The sequence below is a fragment of the Poecilia latipinna genome, unplaced genomic scaffold, assembly GCF_001443285.1.
Source record: "Poecilia latipinna isolate Pla-1442-1.1 unplaced genomic scaffold, P_latipinna-1.0 Scaffold2002, whole genome shotgun sequence".
NCBI classification, from domain to species: Eukaryota; Metazoa; Chordata; class Actinopteri; order Cyprinodontiformes; family Poeciliidae; genus Poecilia; species Poecilia latipinna.
Window position 1 is genome coordinate 66,807 of NW_015114618.1, and position 21,016 is coordinate 87,822.

Below are 21,016 nucleotides of genomic sequence, written 5' to 3' on the forward strand. Positions count from 1 at the left end.
TGGTGGTGTTGTTTTTTGTCCTGCCCTCCACAAGCTCCCCGGGGGGGGGGGGGGGGGGAGGGAGGGTTCTTCTTTTTATCCCTGCTCTGCCATCCCATACATCCATCTAATCCCCATCTGCAGATCTCCCACTCTGTACCCAATGGCTTTAGACCCTATGTGACACGCCAGAGAAAATCACATAGGAATAGAAAGCCATAAAACACAGCAGTGAGTCAGTCATGGTGGTATCAGGAGTAACATTTTCTCTCCTCACAATGATCCGCATCTGAGTGTGTGTGTGTGTGTGTGTGTCCCCAAAAGTGTGTGTGTATCTCTCCCAGTTCTATGGCTTTAATACCCTCAGCTTGTCTGACAGCTTACAAGGCCCTGCAGAGGTTTTACAACAGAGCTCAGACACCTCTCTCTCTCTCTCTCTCTCTCTCTCTCCTTTTCTGTCTCTCTCCACTCTCTATCCTTCTTGTCTCCCACATATCCCTATCTCACATCCTTCAACATCTCCTCCACCCCCACCCAACCCTCGGCCATTTCTTGTTTTGCCGGATTGTCGTTTCCGGGGTGCTTTTACAGAACGATGCATAAGATGACACAGGTGAAAACACAGTTTATGGAGCCTCTGAATTATTAAGCGGCTGAAAGTGGATGACTCAACGTTAACCAGAGAGGAAGAGGGAGGCGACTGCGGCCCACGAGCGTCCGCAAGTGCAGCGGTGAGAACGGACAGCCGCGTGCCCGACGCTTGGAGGAACTGTGGCGTGGTTCAGCATACGGTCGGGTGTGGGGGGACACTGGCTGAAGGAAAACAACGGATCAGTCATGAGTTTATTATGTAATCTGATAAAAGTTTTATTCATTCTGAGAGAGCGGTGTGCCCACGTGTCCATGTCATCTCATTGGTTCAGTCACCTCAAAAGCAGTAACCCTGGCCATGAATTATAATCGAGTTCAAAGGAAATTTCATATATTATTCAGAATAAGCTCACCGATTATATTTTTAAAAGGGCAGTATTATGTAAAATCAACTTTTTTGAGCTTTACATCATGATATGTTTTTCCCTCATCAAAAACATACCTGAGAAATCAGTTAATCTCCATGGCAACCATTCAGCAGTGCAAAACATCTTGGGTGGATCTAGTACCGCCTTACGGACCTTGGAGCTACAGTTTCTGAGTTTCCCCCTCACAGAAGCAGCCCTCCCCACGCCTCCCGCACTCAGCTCCTTCAGACTAGCTGACAGTAATTGGCAAATAAATGGTGGAACTGAGAGTTTGCTGAACTCATTATGGGAGCTACTTCTCAATGTAATAAAGGTTAAAAAAAGTTGCTAAAGGATTAATAGAGGAGTCATGTTGTGATTACTTCCTGAAGGCAGAGTTTCAGCAGGAGTTTTTAAAGAGACAGACGCCCAGTTTTAAGATGTTAAATGAACAAAGTCAAACTTATTTTAAGACATACTTCAGAATGAGAAAAAAAAGTAGATGTGTCTTTTTATCCAGTGAATGTAAATGTCTTATTTGAACATCATATGATGCCTCTTTTTGATATGTTTGTTGATGACACACAACTTTCCACATGACTTCTGTCCACTACTTTTTGGTCTCACTAAATATAAGGATAGATTTGACCGTCTGGGACCAAAGAGCATGCAAGAAACCTCTGTGTTGTTTTGAACACAGACCTAATTTTAATATCCACAAAAAAAAACTGCTGGGAAATCATATTATGACATTCTTAAAACATTGCAAAGATAAAGGATTGTACTGACCAAACAAAGCACGGAATAAACAGCACATGCTTTTATCGTTCACCATTAAGTTTACAGGGTCTCCCAGCCAATGTCCGGATTCTCTTCAGTTACTCAGGCGTCCTCTCAGTCCTGAAAAATGACTACGTATGCAGTTACCTGATGACTGCTAGGTTAGCTGGTTTCTCCAAATTGCTCTTAGGTCTGTGAATGGTTGTTTGTCTTCTGTGTCTCCAAATTGCTGTGTGATGGACTGGTAACCTGTCCAGACTGTATATAACACCTCCTGCAGTCCAGCAAGGAAATTTAGGTTTAGGTCCGATTACAAGACGGCTGTCTTTACATATCTGTGTAAAAACAGTTAAGCATCTTTAGCTCATCCAAATGCTGCTGCCAGAGTCCTTACCAACACCATACAATGGATGATACAACACCCGTTCCTAAATCACTGCATTGATTCCTGTAAAAGGGTAGATTTAAAAATGCAGGTATTGGTGTTTAAAGCACTAAATGGTCTTTGACAAAAAACATTTCCTAACTACTTGCCAAGTTTAAACCATGTGGACTCCTCAGGCCAACAGAGACCTGCTTACTCTGGGTCTCCTGGACCTAAACAAAGAGAGCCAGAGACATTGTATCATGTTACAATGTGTTAATATTACATCTGTATTCATTTAGCCCCAGAGAACTGCACCTTACCGCTTCCACATTGGCTCTTTCCCACTAGCACCTACTTAGTGTAGTTGGGCAGCAGACTCACCAGTTGTGACACAAGAGTGACTACCTTACAATAACCCTTCATTTCTGGAAACTCACAACGGTGACTGAGCATATTTGGGGTTGTGACAGACTGAGCAGATATTCTATAGTTTCCCTGTCCTCCATTGTTGTGTTGTATTGTGTTAGTGTCATGTACAGATTCCATCATGCTACTTTTTAGACTCTGTGGCCAAAAAGTAGCATGATGACAACTGTAATGGAAAACCAACCAAACGGTGTAGAGTGCAGAAGTGCTTCTGGAAAAGAGCTACAGGTTTCCTGTTAATGCAAATTTTACACATACCAAGGATGGTATTAAAAGTACTTTGCTGCCATCTTGGTGTATCAAAGGTGTATTTCCTTATGACTACCTTTATATGACAATCTCATAGAAGGAGACAAGGAGAGAAAATGTACAGGAACCCAAGCAGAATAAAAAGTTTCAAATAATATAACAGTGTTTTATCTTGTTTTATTGACTGTGGTTGTATTGTTTGGAAAGTCTCACCTAATTCTATGAATTGTTGCTATAAAAGTAGAATTAGCTTTTGTAGTAAAAAGGACTAAAGTAGTTTTGTTGTATCACTCTTATTAATCTCATTAAATAAAAAAGCAAACATTTCACTTTTTTGCCACTCCTTGCCAGCAATGTATCCGTTTTTTTTTTTGGTTTTTTTTGTTGATTTTTCTTATATTTAAGCTAAACTATAAAGCAGATATCTTCAGTCCTGAAATATTTAGGAAGCGCATCACCTTAATCACAAAGAACAACAGTGCAGATTTAAAAAAAAAAAAAAAATCTAATCTGCTGTATCAGAATATGTTGTTTTAGATGAAAAGAAAAGGTGAGTTTCTATATTTCAGGAGGCAGCTCGTTAACAAACATGGGGATTTGAGAGTCAAAGGCCTGGAAAGACAAGCAGAGATGAAGGGTTTAAGAATGAAAGACGAGCACTCAAAGAGTTTGGAGCTGGTAGGATGACTGTCAAAGTCATCTATCCCTGTTTTAAATCCCAGTTTTTTCAGCCTGCTTCCTGTGAATACACACTCTGCCTCCTTTTATGTGATTATATGCATGGGTGTGTGTTTGTGAGCATTTAAGCTGATTTGAGTCTTATCGAGATCCACTGTGGAAACAGACAATGTGCCTTATTTGTTATCTTCTTGTTTGGACGAGGAGATAAGGCGATCAGTGTTTGCAGGAACGCGCGCAGGCATGCGAGCGTGTGCGTATTGTGTGTGTCCGTGCGTAAAGCATAGATAAGCTTAGCGTTGTGCCTTTCAGTTTCAGTGACAGAATCCTAATGCCGATCCCAGTGGTCAACACTCCAGAGACTTTACACCCAGAGCTTTTTCCATTATTCAAAGTTACGACCTGCCTTTGGATGTAGGCTTCCATGCCTTGCAGAAAGATAGCATAGATGATTCTCTAAATTTTGTGTCCTTTCTTTTTACCTCCAGTAGGGTTAATATACTTTGCTATTTTCTTGTTGTTTGCAACACTATTTTCATATATTTTGTATGATTTTCTGCTGTTCTTGAGTAACCTAGCCATAGCAAATGAGGCTGTTACTTCAATGTAATTCTGTGTTTGAAATGAATTCATTACAGTAATGTCTTGTATTTTATGAAGCCAAGATTTAACAGGTAAATTAAGTGTTTGCACAAAGTATCGGATCGGTATCGCCGATATCAGCTTCAATTTTACTCAGTATTTGATCGGAAAGGAAATCGGTGCTGTCTCACCACAAACTTCCCTGTTCCTTGCTGTGTTTTTATGCTCGTCTGTCTCCTGGCTGACTGCTACTGCTCTGCTTCCCTTATATTCTAACGTCGATTCTCAAATATGTTCTCTGCCTTTTCATTCCTTGAATTCTTTCAAATTCAAGGAAATTGAAAGATATGTCGTAGATATCTACTGTGATTGAGATATGATCAATATCAACAAAAATACGTCCGGTAGAATTTTGACAACTTCACTCTTAGGAATGCAGACAGAGGAAAGACTTTAGCTTCTCGACTTCTCCATGCCAGCTATGAAAGGTTGGTACATCAGCTGGCAATAACTTATGTAACGTGCAGCAGCAGTGTTAGGTTGTCACCATCATACTTGGACATGCTTCATTTCTCGGAGGTCCAAGGACTCAAAACGGACATATCTGTACTTTACAAAGTCGCTCGGCAGGAAACAGCGTTCGTATTGTACTGTTTTGTATGTGACATAAAGCTGATAATGTTGAGTCAACCAGTCGCGAGGACGCATAGCGTAACTTGCTGTGTTTTCTCCGTTCTGCACCAACAGTTGAGTGGTGGCTGCCTTAGTGGAAGAGGAACCAGGCATGGGGCCCAACATGAACAAATAGGAGTGAAAATGTGAAGTTTGATATTAACAGACAAAGAAATCTTGTTTAAGAAATTTTTACTAACGCATATCTGACTTCTTGTACTGCAGCATAATTTGTCTCTGAGAAACATCTACCACTAAGCCTTCTCTACATTCTCCATCTTCTTTGTAAGTTTTCAAATAATTAAAAAATATTTGCTATCCTGATATTTAGATAGTTAAATGCAGTTGTACAGCTGAGAAGAGGACCATTACAACCTAAAGAATGTTCAGAGTACTTTAAGCAGAAGAGCTCAGAAAATGTTGTGGTCTTACTTACATCTTGTTCCAACTATTCCAAACTGTTCCCAGTTCCCATCCTCTGGCTGTGGTGCAGAAGTCTATCTACTGGTGATTTCCCAACCTCCGCATCCTTCTTTTGTTCCGAGTTTCACTCTCCGTACCATTACATGAACACTGAAACCGGTGCAGATCCGGGAATTCTTTGCTAGTTTTTTGGTACCTGGACAAAGCTTTTACCTGTACAGGCTGCATTCCTGCCCCCCAGCCCCCACCTCCACCTCATTTTGTCTTCCACTCCTCCCATTTTCTGTTTTCCCGACTCCTTCTCGCTACTGCTCTCTCCCTTGTCCAACACAGAATGCCCTCTGTCCAGTTCTCAGGTACACTGTCCGGCGCCACCCTCCCCCACAATCACAGATTAACTGAAGGCCACAACTAAACCAGCAGCCCTGATCCTCCAAAGGTTCCGAGTACAAAACTGTGCATCCAAACGGGAAATATGGTTGGAAATAATCTCTGACATTCTGTCACTGTTTTGTATGCAAGACGTTTCATCAGGTGCGGTTATATTCAGGTGAGGCTCAGTATGGTGGAGTCCCAGTCTGTTCTAATGGCTAACTGTCTCCCAGGCCCAGCAAACAAAGAGCCTATTGACTCTGTAACACACAGGAGCTTTCTCTCTTCTCCACAGGCCTCTGCTTTGTGCTTGTCTCCAACACACACACACGCATCTCTAACTTCCTCCATACACACATGAGAAATCAGTCCAACATCACCACTCCACTTGTTCTTAGTTCTACCTGCCAACCACTGCTTCACTTCATCATCCAAATCCTTTACTTGTTCTTTCACAATGCTTTTGCAATTCACATCTGAACTATATTTAACGTATTGAAACATTCTCCGGTTGGTCAAGAGGAGCTTTATGGTGTTGAAAGAGTTAGCCGTTTGTGTTGTGTATCTCACCTTCTCCTCACCTTCATCACCTCTTGTGATTTCTACATTCTTGTTGATTTCAGTGAGCTCTGGTTCAATTTCAAAATGCTTAATAATGTTACTTATTGTTTTGGCTGGACGGAGCCAGGCAGCTGGACCATTACGTGTCATTTACCCAGAATGCACTGCAGCGCGAACAACATGGTGATGTTTGGGTGACAATATTTAAGCTAAATATCCTACAGTATAACTGCTGTATTGTTTTTACATCTAAAATAAATATTTTCCAAATAAAGTCTACTGTTAGATCTACTCATGGATCCCGTTACACTCAGCTCAGAACATGAGGAAGGTAATTAGTTTCTCTCACAAGGATTTAGTGATCCTCATGATAATCTATTTTTCTGTTAAAGACAACTGGCATCTTTGACAAACTCAATCTTCTTCTTATAGGTTATTCTGCTTATAGGAATAAATAACTTATTTCACATTTTTGCGAATGTTTTGGTCCTAAACACTGATTTTCTCCTCCAAACAGAATGAATATTTTTAGGTAACTGTAGTCTTATCTAAAGCAATATATCCTATAAGTGAGGAAGCATTTCAAACTCTAACTCTGTGCCTGTACCTACTTTGCATGTAGATGGTGGTGGAAAAGTGTTCTAGCTCACAGGATTAAATCAGTGAACTAAAACACACAAAGACTCAGTGTTTGTATTTGAAAAGCTTGACATTCTAAATGCAAGAAGAAAAAATCCAACAACATTAAAGTAGGGGCATGTGAAAGAATGAGAAAGAAACAGAGTCAGAAAAACGGAGAGAGAGGACACCCTGCCCTAGATATCCGCCTCTAAGCTGCTCTCTATGCAGACATGGCAACGGGACGCATGAGGCGAGCGCTGGAGTGGAGATGAGAGGAAAACACAAAGATGGTCAGACGGAAAAATGTGTAAGGGACAGAAAGTCAGGCCAGAGGAAGGATTAGTGATCAAAGAAAGCCTGCAGCCATCCTGAAAGCCTACTGAACTCTCTCTCACACACACAAGCACGTCTTTCTATCTTCACGAGGACTTTGGATTGACTTCCATTCATTTTTTATTCATTTCTACAGCCCAACCCTGACTTTTACCCTACACCTAATAATTAACAGTACATGCCTAACACTAAACCTGACCTAAACTTAATTCACACCTTACCTCTAGTACATAACCTTAACTAGTATATCTGAACTTAACCAACATCTAATTCACACCCTAAACAAGGGGGTCTACCAAGCACCGGGCTTTGGTCCATATGAGGCCCATTGGTCTTTATAAGGTTAGTAAATATGCCAGATAAGGTCCTTGATAGGATAGCTGAACAAAAACACAGACACACACACAACTAAAAAATTATATCAGTCCTTATTACGTCACTTATTCATATCCGGTTACCATTAATGTGTCAACCCTAACCTAAACTCCAACCATAACCCAGGCCTAAACCCAGTTATCTATTACCTTGGCCCACAGTGTAACCAAGAACAAAATAATTAGGATTTCCATTAAATCTCGAAAGTTACCCTTTCATCCATCCATTATCTCTTATAATATAATAATGGATTCATAATCCAGAATCAGGTTGTGTGAGAAGCATCCCAAGCAGGGAGACCCAGACTTCTCTCTCCGTGGCCACTTTGGCCCACTCTCCAGGGAGAATCCCAAGGAGTTCTCAAGCCAGCCCAAAAACATAGTCCCTCCATGTCCTAACCCAGACCAAGAGGTTTTCCTGTGGGTCTTCTTCTGGTGCGATGTACCTGGAACACCTCACCAGGGAGGCGTCCATCCTAACCAGATCCCTGAGCCATGCTCCACTAGCTCCTCTCGACGTGAAGAAGCAGCGGCTCTACTGTGAGTCCCCCCTGGATGACCAAGCTTGTTACTTTGTCCTTAAAGGAGAGCCCAAACACCCTGTGGAGGAAACTTATTTTGACATATGTATCCACAATCTTGTTTTTTGGTCACTACCTAAAATTTGTGACAATAGGTGAGGATAGGAACATAGATTGACCGGTAAATTCAGAGTTACACCTTCACCACAACAAACTGGTACAGCGTTGCTGCATCATTGCAGATGCAGCAACAATCCACCTATTGCTTTCCCTTTCCATTTTTCCTTTCTTTGTGAAGACATTCCTAAGATACGTAACCCCTCGTCCCTGACCAATAGCATCAGGGACGAGGTTCTCTCCTCTCACAGACTCACTACTTTTGGGATGGGCTAAAGGTTCAGGTGCTATGTAGGACGGCCAGTTGCTGAAGGTCTGCAGATTCAGAGCATCATATTCAAAGTTTTTATAGGACTAGTTCTTTGCCCTCCCTATTCTTAGGTTTGGTGAGAACAGCCACATTCATTTGCATTACCAATGTTTTGGAGACTAATTGGGAGAAACACAAATATGTGTGTAGCTTCTTGCTGGTTCTGGTACTTGAAACCAGAACCATCTTGCTGGTTCTGGGTTCAAGTCCTGCCCTGGGGTCTTTCTGCATGAAGTTCGGATGTTCTCCCTGTGTATGTGTGGGTTTTCTCTCGGTAGCTAGACTTCCTCCCACATTCCAAACACCTGATTGTTAGGATGTCTGTCCTTAGGTGTCCAGGGTTGTTTGTCGTGTGTGTCTCTGTAGCTACATTTCCATTAACCGTGACATTGTGCAAATTAGAAGTATGAAAGTAAATTCACCTAATGCAAACGCACCAATTTTTGAAAAGGAAAACAAAACAAAACAAAACAAAACTTGGCCGTATGGAAATTATCATGTTTGGCAAAACTGCAATGGAAGAACCTTCCATTGCAAGTCATGTGATCAACAGTCGACTGTTACTACTGGTGGAAAAGACAAAGAAGACGACAGGAAATGGGAGGAGGATGTTGGTGTGGTGTGTTTTCAAATATGAACTACGTTATTCACATGTGATTTTAATTGCATTCCTTATTTAATAGAAACGGCTCAATTGTGTTTTTTTCAATGTTAATACAATCTTGACACGCAATAGATAATGGATGATTACCGAGCTGCTACTCAAACTCGTGCCAGTTTAACTTTGTTTTGTACAACTTCAGTTGCCTTTTCTCTTGAGATGATGCCAAGAAAAACACAAATCATGCGTCTACCTTTCCACCCTGCAGGAAATTCAGAGGCAGATGCTAAACATGTGAAAAGCTTTTAATTCCTCCTCAACCTCTGCCTTCTTCACTTTGACGAGCTGCTGATGAGGAGATAAAAACAACAGGCCGGAGATACCAATTAGGCCATCAAATGGCAGCAGCAACAATCTGCAGCACTCCTCCACTTCCCAGAGGAGTGCTGCTGGGGGGAAAAAAAACAAAAGAAGAAACGGCAATGGCGGAAGGAAGGGAAGAGAAAGCTCGGGCTGTGAGGAGGAGGAGGAGAAGAAGAAAACTTTGTAGGAGCTCAGATCTAATCAGGGAATCCTCCCTCTCAATATCACAGCATGCAGCGGCACAAGGTAACATAGAAACACACTCCCAGAAACACACAAACACCCTCCCTGTCAGCAGCTTGACCTCCACCGGCTGATCTCGCTCCTTGGTATTCCATCGCCCTCCCACCGGCTGACCTGATTGGCTAATGACGGCTCATTTATCTTGATGCAGCACCTGCGGTGTCGAAAAAGTGCGTGTGTGTGTGCTAGATAAAGTGTGCTTCCAAATGTCTCCATGTGTGCACATGAAGCTCGGCTAAAAACGTTGTTGCTTCTCCTGGGAATGCTGAACACAAGAAGCTAGAGGATGGAATCAGAGGGGAGGAGGTGATGTGTAAGAACGGAGAGGCAATGATAAATTAGGAAATGGGGGTAGATGGAAGAAAAAAAACAGGAGAAGAGGATATGAGTACAAAAATAGGAGGGGGAAGATGACAAAAGGAGCCGGAAGAAAGAAGAATAAAAAGATAAAGGAGAATAGCATGGGGAAGAGTGATGAAATAAAACAAAAAAAAATCCAATAGAAGAGAAGGGAGAGGAAGAAACAAACAACCACAGCCATGACTGGAGGAAGAGGGGGGTCAGAACGATTGGAAGTTTGGAAGCAGGATTGATGCCTGTTTTATTCACTCACAACTAATGCTTCTTTAATTATCGCAGCTGAAATCATCAGTCAAGTAGGATGACTGTGTGTGTGTGTGTGTGTGTGTGTGTATGTGTGTGTGTGTGTGTGTGTGTGTGAGAGATAAACCATCAATTATCTAGTAGGGAGACATAAGGGAGGCTGGCCAAAGTGAGAAGCCAAAGAATTTTGTGCATCTACATGGAAATCAATCCCATCATTTATAAGTTTATCAGGTATATATATATATATGTATATATATATATATATATATATATATATATATATATATATATATATATATAATTATTTATTTTTTTTACTTTATGTAGGAAAAAAATACACAAAATTTGCTTTGTTTTATATAATTCATGTTAATGTGTTATTAAAGTATTTTGTAGACCCCTATAAACTTGGTCCAAATTCTGTCCTAGATTTAAACAAAATAATTCAAAGAAAAAGGTCAAAAGTTTGATTTTATATCAGACTTAAATAAAAAGTTTCAGTTCTGGTATTGGTAAGCGCTGAACCAAACTATAAAGTATCGCACACTGATTACCTCTCCAGTGTGCTGACCAGAATGATCAGTTCTTATTTGACATTACCAAACCAGTCTTACCATGCTGGAGGACAACAATGGGCCGATAACCAGACATAGCTACAGCAACCCTAGTCCTGTTGCTATGGCACTGATTGTTGGCCAAGCAGTCTGAGGCTATTTGTAACGTACACACCTGCTTCTGGGCAGGCAAAAGACAAGCATAAGCTCAAATATGTTAATACTGTTTTATAAAAGCGATAGCATTTTGTTCAGTGGGTCCTTCTTTAAGTTCACATTCACAGAGTCTGGCTCATTTTCATGCAGAAAATGAGCATGTCACATCAATGACGTAAAAGTCAGATAAAAAACGACCTGACCGTTCAGATGGCAGACGCTTTGAAAACTATCACATATATATATCCAAATTAGTACCACATACGGAAGTGGCCCAGATCGGATGCTTTGGGGGGATGAATGATCGGAATTGGGCCGTTCAGACTGCAGTGAAAAAGTCACTTTTGGGCAAGAAAACAAAAATCAGGTTTGAGTTTCATTTGCCTGCTTTGTGAACGTAATCTTAGTTTTTGACATAAGCGCTCCAGGGTTTAACTCCCACCATTAATCTCTTCCTATTTCCTGTACATAAGCTCCACTGATGACAAAAAACGTGAAGGAAAAACTCGACTGTTCAACTGTAGTAGCTCACTTAATGAATGAAATGTCATGGTTTGGGCTAACTTTGCTCTGTGCCATTTGGTACAGATCCAAACAATGAATGAATTTCCACTCTTATTTTATTTTCTACTTTCTGTTTGTAGTAGAACACTTTGTTCTCTGGGGACGCAAACACAAAAGATACTATTAGGATCTGCAGAAGATATCAAAGCCAAGGAGGACAGAACAGACTATGTTACAAAAACATATAATATCTTTCTGATGGTAAGCATTGGCTGCTATGAAATTCTCATGATGCAATAATGAGTAAAAACAAACTAAGAAACTAAGAAGCTCGAAGAAAATGATCGGCTCAGCCAAGACGGCATATGTAGAGGTTGGTCCAGAATTATTCTTACACTTGGCAGATTTTGATTTACATATATTTATATTGAATCAAGAGTTTTGTTTCTGATTAAAGCATTGTCACCCTGTACTTCATACAGCAGTATAAAACACTCAAACACTTTGTATGGTGTCTAATTAAAGTAAGTGTAGACACAAGGAATAATATTATGGACCATTTTAGAGGATTTGAAACCTTGGTGTACTGTCAATCCAGTCTATGCCTCCCTTGTAGTAGAGCTAAACAATAAATCCATAACAATGTATATAGCCATAGACGCATGATCAATATCAATAGATATGTCTGATAGAATATTCGCTGAACTCCAATCCAGAACTACACAGGATTCTGGGGGACGCAGGCAGAGGAAAGACTTTAGCCATTTAACCTCTCACGGCAAAACTGGTGGCATCAACTAACTCAACTCGCTCTTTGGTTACCTAGCAACAAGTCGTTGAGTAACTTGCCCAGCAGCAGTTTCAGATTTCATCATCTTGCCTCATAATTGCTTAAAAATGTAACAGCGTGGATAAAATGAGAAAGCTTCAGATATTTAAAATAAAAAAAACCTAATCCATAATTATCAATATCGACTGATATGAAACGTGTGGTATCGTGGTTTGTTTTTCAGCCATATCGTCCAGGTCTAACGAATGATGCGCTGCATTTGATTTCTCATGTGGATTTTGACTTTCTAATCAAAAATATAGCAAGAATATCCAATATATTTGGACTTCTGCCAAAACAAAAAATACAACAAAATTTTGAGTAGCCTAACCTCAGCATCTAAAAAATTGCCAGTACAAGCTTCTTATAATGCTTCTCTCAGTCTGTAAAATAGAAAACCATGACACAGTTATCCCTATTCTTACTTATAGTCCTTTATCGTCAGTAACAGTTAGCGTTACAACAGTTAGCAAATCCCACCGGTCTTTTTGCAACCAGAACACGTAAAGTCAGATATGACTTCTGATGCAGATCAAATCTTCCAAAACAGAAAGCTGCGACACTGGGTGTTACACGAGTTGCAGTTTGCATTTCTGTCACTAGGTGTGGATATAAGTGCTTTTTTATGTTTGGTCAAGCAAGTTATTAGGTTTAAGGTGAAGGAAAATCTACACGTAAAAGTATGTTTAGCCGACTCAAACTCAATCCTTCCATTGTGTTTTCTAACAAGTCATGAAAAGAAGGTAATTCATTTTGCTCACCTCTTTAAGAGGTACGGTGTCCCATAGACTGTAATCAGTTCACACAAATCCTTAGTGGAGCGGCTACTTTGTGCAGCAGCTACTGCTTTATGCTTTCGGTCGCTGTGCATCGACTGCAATCAGCCCGTACGTTATACTACCTACGTTCTCCTTGCTGCATCCCCCTTCCCTGCTGAGTGCAGGGGAAAGGAGGGCTTGCATACATTATGCCTTCTTTTGTTCTTTGCTGTCAGTTCATTGTCAAACAAAAAGAAAAGGAAAAAATAGAGAGCACAGAGTAAAAACAGGGGTGTAGAGGACAAGTAGGTCTTACTGTGACACCAGCCCTGGTTAGGTAGAAGAGATGGGCTTCACCGACTCCTCTCCTCTCCTCTCCTCTCCTCTCCTCTCCTCTCCTTGTTTGTTCTTATCTTTCATTTTCTGTCTAAACTCAGGTGCTGCTTATCTTATCCCACCCCTACAACTCCCTCCCCATTCCACTTATCTGTCTCTGTCTTGTCACAACTCAGAGTCTGACATATGAACACACACTCACTGCTTCAACCTGGCACCCCCCTCCCATTCTCCTATCATTCTTCATTTTTTTCCCCCCTCTGCCACATCATGTCTTCCCGCCGCCTATCTAGCACTGCCTGAGGCAGCTAGTGGGCTGTGACCTATCCTATCACTGCTCCTGGATCAGGCCTGTCATACGTACATGTGGCAGGTAGACAGACAGGTGGGCAGACAGACGGGGCGGTTGGAAACTTGTCGGCTTCAGATCCGTATCTCAACTCCAGCCTGAGATTCTTAATCCGTCCACGGGAGGTGAAACGGAGCGATCCATACGGCTTAAGCCGCCTGGAATCTTTTACAAAGTTTGACTGTTCAGAAGCGATTTATCGGTTTCAAGTCATCACAGCTCATCCCATGTTTATTGGCAGTTTGTCTTACAGGTGAAATTCGCTTTAGACATTAAGGATGTCCTTTTCTGTCCTGTGGGAATTCGTGCCTGCAGGATTTGGCGGGCTTTGCCGATTGGTTTTTCCACCGTCTGTTTAATTCCGATGCATTAAAGCAATCTTTTAAACTTTTCACTTTATTTTCATTCCCTTATATGTTGAGTGCAGTAGCTGCTGGCAGCAGCAGGAGGGAGGGAGGATAGCAAGGCTGCATGTGCCGAGCGCTTCGTCCTGATTTAGAACCAGATCTATTTCTGTTCGCCCTCCAACCCCGCCGGGAAATTTTCAAATCTGCCACGGACAAGCATGTGTGTGTGCGTGTCGGGGGGGATGGAGAGGGTAGTGAAAAAGAGAGCAACAAAGATAGGGGTTGAAAGAAGCGAAGAGAGATCGTTTAATGTATAAATCATTTCTGTGAAAATTCGTAATTAGCACGCAAGAGCCGGCCTAAGAACTGGAATTCCAATTAAGTCCCTGAAGTGAAATGTGTTAGAGTCAGGATGGACAGGGGGGGTTGGAGACGGAATAAAGAGATGAGAAAGTGGGGAAAAATCAGGCGGACGCTTCGCGGGCTCCAAGTAGAACGATCTGGTCGGGGAAAAAGATTCAAGCTGTGGTCAGTCATTCTTAACCAGAGCACGTACTAACTGAGCCAGGCTCACCCTGTGGCACCAACTCCAACACACACACACACATGCACACACACACACACACACACACACACACACACACGGAATTGACACCAACAAAATCTTAGCTCCATATCTACTCCAAATGTCACCAGTGCCACCTTTGACCCGCACTGCTAATGCTAACTCCTTCCACCGCTGTCACTAGTTCCGCACACAAACTTCCTGAGGTAACGAGACCAGAGGAGGAAAACTTGTGGAACAAAACGGACGACAAACAAACACTCACCTCCAAGCCGCCGCTGTGTCTGTCCGATCGGCTGAATCCTCACACTCACACATGCACTTGTGGTGAGTGCCCACACATGTGCACGCTTCACAGCAAAGTGTGTGCGTGTGTGTGTGTGTGTGTGCGTGTGTGTGTGTGTTTGTGTGTGAGGCTGGACTCGATGGAGCTGTGCAGTAGGAGTATGAGCGTGAGGAGGATGAGGAAGAGGAGGAGGGAGATGTATGGTTGGGCGGGAAGGTGGAGAGAATGGAGAGAAGAAAAGACTGTGAATTATACGGCATGAGATTCTGAACAGAGTGCTGACAAAACTGCCGGATACGCCAGGAACACGTTAGAGTCCCCATTTTGTTAATTGTGTGTAGGAAAATGTCTACAGCAGACAATCTGATTGGTTCTTTTTGGTGAGTTTGCGTTAGGTCTCTGAGACTTGGCATCTAGCCTCCGAGTGAGGCGGAGCGAAAAGCCTCCCATTCATGCCCTAATCTCCTCCAACAGGCCACATGTGGCCAGCATGGCAACACATCCCAGGTTTTCCCACTTCAACACCTCCGCTGCGTCTTCTTCATCCTCGCCTCAACAAGTCTCTTCATTGTTTTAAGTCAAACAGATGAGTTCACTTGGGAAACTCGCAGAAATAAATCCTTACAAGCTGGCGAGTGAAAATGAAATTTCACCAATGCGGCAAATATCTCAGAGGATGTCTGAATTTTTTTTTTTTCTAATTAGCTAAACATTGGTACTTTCTTTACCAAAACCAGCAAATATTTTTTCTTTAACCTTTAATCGCAATATTTTACCTACAATATAGAACGTCCGGTCGGTTTGACCAGTCATTACCCGGATTTTTCAATTTCCTCCTAATCTATTTCCATTTTCTACCCACGCATCTAAGCATTATATTTCAGTATATTTATTTGGTTAGCTATTTTTGATCACTTAATGAGATAAATTATCATAAATATATTTTAAATTTCTTGTTTTTCACCAATTGTGGTTCCAGTCCTGGTTTGATTTGTCTGCTCTCCCGCAGTATGAGAGACCATGACCTTCAGATACACGATAGGTAACATTTATCCATATCGCATAACCACATTTTGGTACTGAAGAGTATGAACAATAAACAGAAAAAAATGGAACAATCAAATTTAGTGGAAAACATTCCCCTTGGAATTTTCTTGCTTGCATGTGAGAAAGTTGTTTCTGATTAAAAAAAAAAATAAAAAAAAAACTGCCAAAGTACCAAAAGGTCAAAGTGGGAAACCGACATAAATGTGGATGCAAGAATGATTTTCACCTTCTTTAGCCACACAAAACAAGCAAAACGATATTTAAACCACGTACAACTTTGAAAAGTCAGAGCAAACCCACTACGCCTGGGTCGTCTTTGGAACATAACCCACATAACCACATCAGAACATTTCTGCAGAAACTTTCAACTCTAGCGTTGAGATAAAATACACAACACAGAGCACCACTGCACACATACTCCGCTCCAGGTGTGTGTGTGCGTGTGTGTGTGTAATTGTGCCTCTGTCCTCTGGCTTCGGCAGAGAAAAGCCAATCTCCACGTCCAATTATTTGCCTCTCAAAGGCAGACAGATGGGGGGAGCCCGGAGAATACAGCACATGGGGTTCAAGGGAGAATTAGTTAGACTTACAGAAAGTGAAAGACAGAGGGATTCTTTGAGGGTCTGCACAGGGGGGAATTAATTAGAATGAAAAAAGGAATAGTGGGGAGGTTGAGGAGGAGGAGGAGGAAAGGCTCGTCTTCGCCCAAGTCCTGGAAATGGCTTCACAATTAGTCAAAGTCCCAAACAGAGCCTGTGGACAAACTGGAGCTGCAGCTGCAGAGCGGGAGATGAACACCCGAATGGAGAACGCCGAAAGCGACAGAAGAAAGCGCCGAAGTTGTTAAAGAGACATGATTGGCAAGAGAACGTCATAAATATATATTTTTTTCTTTCATTGTGAGTCTTCGTACCCTCTCGAGGCGATCGCTGCCTGTCCCGTTTTCTCAGCCCCGTTAATCTTCTCCTCTCCTCTCCTTTCTTCTGCTCCCTCCTTCCGCGCGCCGCCGTCCGGGATATTCCATCAAAGGAGGCTCCGGCTGGAGGCGGACGGTGGCGTCGCCGGGCTCCACACGCGCTCCACACTTTGCTGTCTTCTTCCTCTTCGTCTCTTTCACTTGTCGACTGGAGCATGTTTCTTTCTTCTCTGTGGTGGTGACACATGGTGTGTGTAGTGTGTGTGTGGTGGTGGTGGTGATGGAGGGCAAGGAGGAGTGAAAGGAAGGACTCAGGACAGAATAAATGAAATGAATAAATAAGGGTTAAAAACCGAGGGAGGGAAGAGCAGCAAGTGTGGGCAGATGGAGCGGCGAACGGGGAATGACGGGAAGAGGCAGGTGGAATGGGTAGTGACACATCGCGGAGGTGTGTGTCTGCGTGTGTGAGTTGTGTCAGAGCACGGGGGCCGTCCCTCCAGCCGACACACCACCGACAAGGAGGAGGAGGAGGAGGAGGAGGAGGAAGAGGAGGCGGTGAGGTAACGGAGGAGGACCGGATGGATGGATGGAATTCTGGGGATGGAGGGACTGATTCAACAAGCCTCCTCCTCTTCTCGGTCCATTCACACACAAAAACTCTCCACTTTGCCCAGTTCATTATCATTCACTGGATTTCACGACGACATGCATGGCTAAACTACCCACAGAGAATCTTAATAGAAAGAATGGAGGGAGGAGGACGGGGTGTGTTAGACCAGCAGGTGTCCCCTCTACGTCTATTGTTCCCACCGACTGTGTGTCCATGGAAGTGAGTCTTTGTGTCCTGTGTGTGTGTCCCTGTGTGTTTGCGTGTACGTTTTCACAAGATGGAGCATGGGCTCTTCTTAGAGGGGGGTGAAGAAGCTGGAAAGCTGAACACTTGTTCAAGGAGGCTAGACGAAAACTTCTTGAATCGAATGGGGAAAGGGAGAAAAGATCTCCGGCGCTCTGTGGCAGCTCAGATGTGCTTTTTTTAAAAAAAATGTTTTTTTAGCGTCTCTCAGGTCATTTCGCAAAGTCAAAATCATTTCGTCGATGAGTACTCTGCGAGATTCACTTAGACGCTTTGTTTTCCTCATTCAGACTGCACAGCTTGAGAGAAAATCAAGCGAAGAATCCAGGTTGTCAGATGTTAAAAACTTAATTACTGTAACTCCACAAAGAACGCTTTGTATTTCAAGACAGGTGATTATGTTTTTTTATGTAATCACTTCAGGCAGATCAGAGTTCAGTGGTGTACTTGAAGCAAGTCTTTACATATAATTCAACACAATTTAATCAAATTATTGTCCATTGTGTACTATATATAGGCATATATATATATATATAAAAATTATTCATTTGACACAATACCTGGAATTGGTTAGAAGAGGTGGTAGATGGACATGATAGGTGTTGCGTTTCAATTGCTAATGTGCACAAATCTTATTCCGTCTGTATTTTGAAAATTTTTAAAATACACAATTTTGCAATTGTGGTGTTTCCATTAATATAAGAAACACAAAGTAATTTGTGAATAAATTTTCTCACACGATAAGTTCTTAACCCTTGTGTGTGCGAGGACTGAGGCAACCGTAGAAGACTGTGACAAATTATACAAGTTTTACAGGTGTGGGGTCGGTTGGACCCCATTTGTAAAGACAAGGGTTAAAAGATATGCCGCGCCATAATCCTCCAACTACTTCCTGTCTTTTTTCTTCTTCGTGGTTTGCACCAGTGGCCTGGTTGTTGATTATGAATGTGACTCGTGTGATGCATCGCAGTTTTGCGATATAAAGCGATATCGATACGACCAAAAAACCGTGCCTCTAGCCAAAACTTATTTAATTTTTATTTTTTGAAATTGTCACATTTTCATTGAGCAGATTTATTTTAAAAATATCAAATTATATGGTTAACGGAAGCACAACAACTCACGTCCTTTCAGGTTTACTCACAAATTCTCCATAGGACGTAGATCAGGACTTTGTGACGGCCATGATAAAACATTGACTTTGAAAATATTCTGCCTTCATTATTTTGTGGTGAAAGTTGTTTGATTGTTTTAATCAGTTACATTATTTATTTGCTTAGAACGTTAATATGCTCATCTGCTCTTTAGCTACAGAGTGACATTATGAAATGTCAGAGTAAGCCATGCTGAAAATGTTAATGTGATTTAATTGTTGAAAACTGCTTGGAAAAATTGGACTGCTGCTATGTTTTCACACATCAACGTGGCAGTAACTACAACACGCTTTGATTCTTTGCAGTTATTTCAAGATCAGAGCGACCAATCAAAGCAAGTCATTGTGTTGTGTCGGTCCACTTTAATGAGATTACATAGCTGGCAGCCAAGCAGCAATTAAGTGGAATCAATTAATTTAGGTGGCAAAATGCGCTCTGAAAGCTTTTGTTAAGTATCCATTAAAGACTGTAAGTGTGCTTCACTTGTGATTGGCTTCCCTCACCTCCACCTTTTCCTGATCTTGATGAAACGTCCACACTTAGGATTTCCACTTTTGCTCAGCAGTAAGGGAAAGAAATCACAAATTTTGATTTTAAAAATTAATCATCCAAATGTGATTCTTATTTTTATTCTGCTTTTTTATACATTGCTTGCATTGTGTGAATTTTTGTGCTGTATGACTTTTTCCATCCATCCTTCCATTATCTTACACACTTATTAGGGCTGTAGTGATACAATAATCTCATGATACGATATGATACAAGATATTCTGCTCACGATACGATATATATTGTGATATTCAACAAATGATGCAATTCAATACACTTTTGCGATTTTCTGAAAGATTTTAGAGGGACAGAGTGATTTTAGAGACATTTTGTGACTGCTATAGACTTGGATTGAATTAATTTAACTGAAAACTGATTAAAAGCACCAACTACACAATACCTGGGTCTGGTTGGGCATGGACACAGACTTAAAGTCGACAGCTGGACAAAATGAATCAAAGAAGTGGTGAGAAAACATGTTTCTTTTAATTGAAACAGCGCAAACTGTAGCTTACATGCATTTGTAAAGTAAATAAAGTGCACCAAGTACCCTGCTCTGAATAGTTTGACACCTTTTAACCTTGACACTTAACATCTGAAGGAATCACTCTAAGCCTGATGACCTAATCACTCTCCCAGCGAAGCAAGCAGTGAGTGAGCAAGGGGACAGTTGGACGTTACGATACTTGCGGATGAATATCGATGTTTTTCTAGGAAAGAAAATATCGCAAAATCGATATTATTACACAGCCCTAACACTTATCCCCTTCCTGTTCAGGTCGCCAGTCCACCGCAATATATGACTTTTTATTTGTAACCTGATGTGTTTTTTTTTTAAATGAAAGACTATTTTTATAAACTTTTATTATTCTCTTTTTTGATGGCGTAGGCTTGTTAATTTGTCTGTATTGCACTGTAATGTATTATATGTATATTGATTGTACCCTGAAGGATTTCAGATGAAAACTGGCCTTTATGACTAACTCTTCTTTTTTTAAATGTTTTTTTTAATAAATAAACAACCCAAGGTTAGTTTTAATGGCTTATTGAACAAAATCTGTATGTCATTTAATCCATTATCTTAAAAGAATTGCTTGAGGTATTGTTTCATATGCTGTGTAATTTATGTGTTAATGTCTTGATTTATACATTTGATTCATGAGGATGGTAACTTATAACAGAAGTCAAAGCAGCTGTTTGTGTGTGTGGACCAATCTGTTTTACGCAAAGACTCATAAATATTTGCTTGTTGAATTATAATCAGTCTAAAATCCAACAGAGATCATTTTACCTGCAGTGAAGTCTCAGACCGGCATCCGGGCAGACATGAAAGCAAAGTTAGTCTAAACTAGACAAGAGATTATTTTTGGCTTCACACGAATACCGTAGAGAGGAAAACATGGGAGAGATTTGTTTGGCAACAATCACAAATTAGAAGCTTAATTATACGTCACTTTCCTGATGTTGTTTTAATCCTTCCTGCATTATTTCCTTCATCCTGTTATCTCCATTTCATTAACTTCTTTTTCCATTATCATAATCCAACTTTAAGTCTTTTGGAAATCATTTTCATAAACACATTCAATCACAAATAAATTGTATTCCTGATTCCCATCCAAAATATTTTTTTATGCTCA

General features: G+C 41.3%; 1 long non-coding RNA gene across 3 annotated transcripts in view; it reads right to left on the reverse strand.

Moving 5' to 3' along the window:
* Positions 1 to 18,147, reverse strand: part of LOC106935687 (uncharacterized) — a 28,134-nt gene extending 9,987 nt beyond the window's left edge. For 2 of the 3 annotated variants that reach the window (XR_001421944.1, XR_001421943.1), the window contains exon 1: positions 14,840 to 18,131. This is a non-coding gene — a long non-coding RNA (uncharacterized LOC106935687). Of the gene's footprint in view, positions 1 to 14,839 lie in introns of all 3 variants that reach the window. The other variant, XR_001421942.1, reaches the window with a different exon arrangement.
* Between the last annotated feature and the right edge of the window lie 2,869 nt (positions 18,148 to 21,016).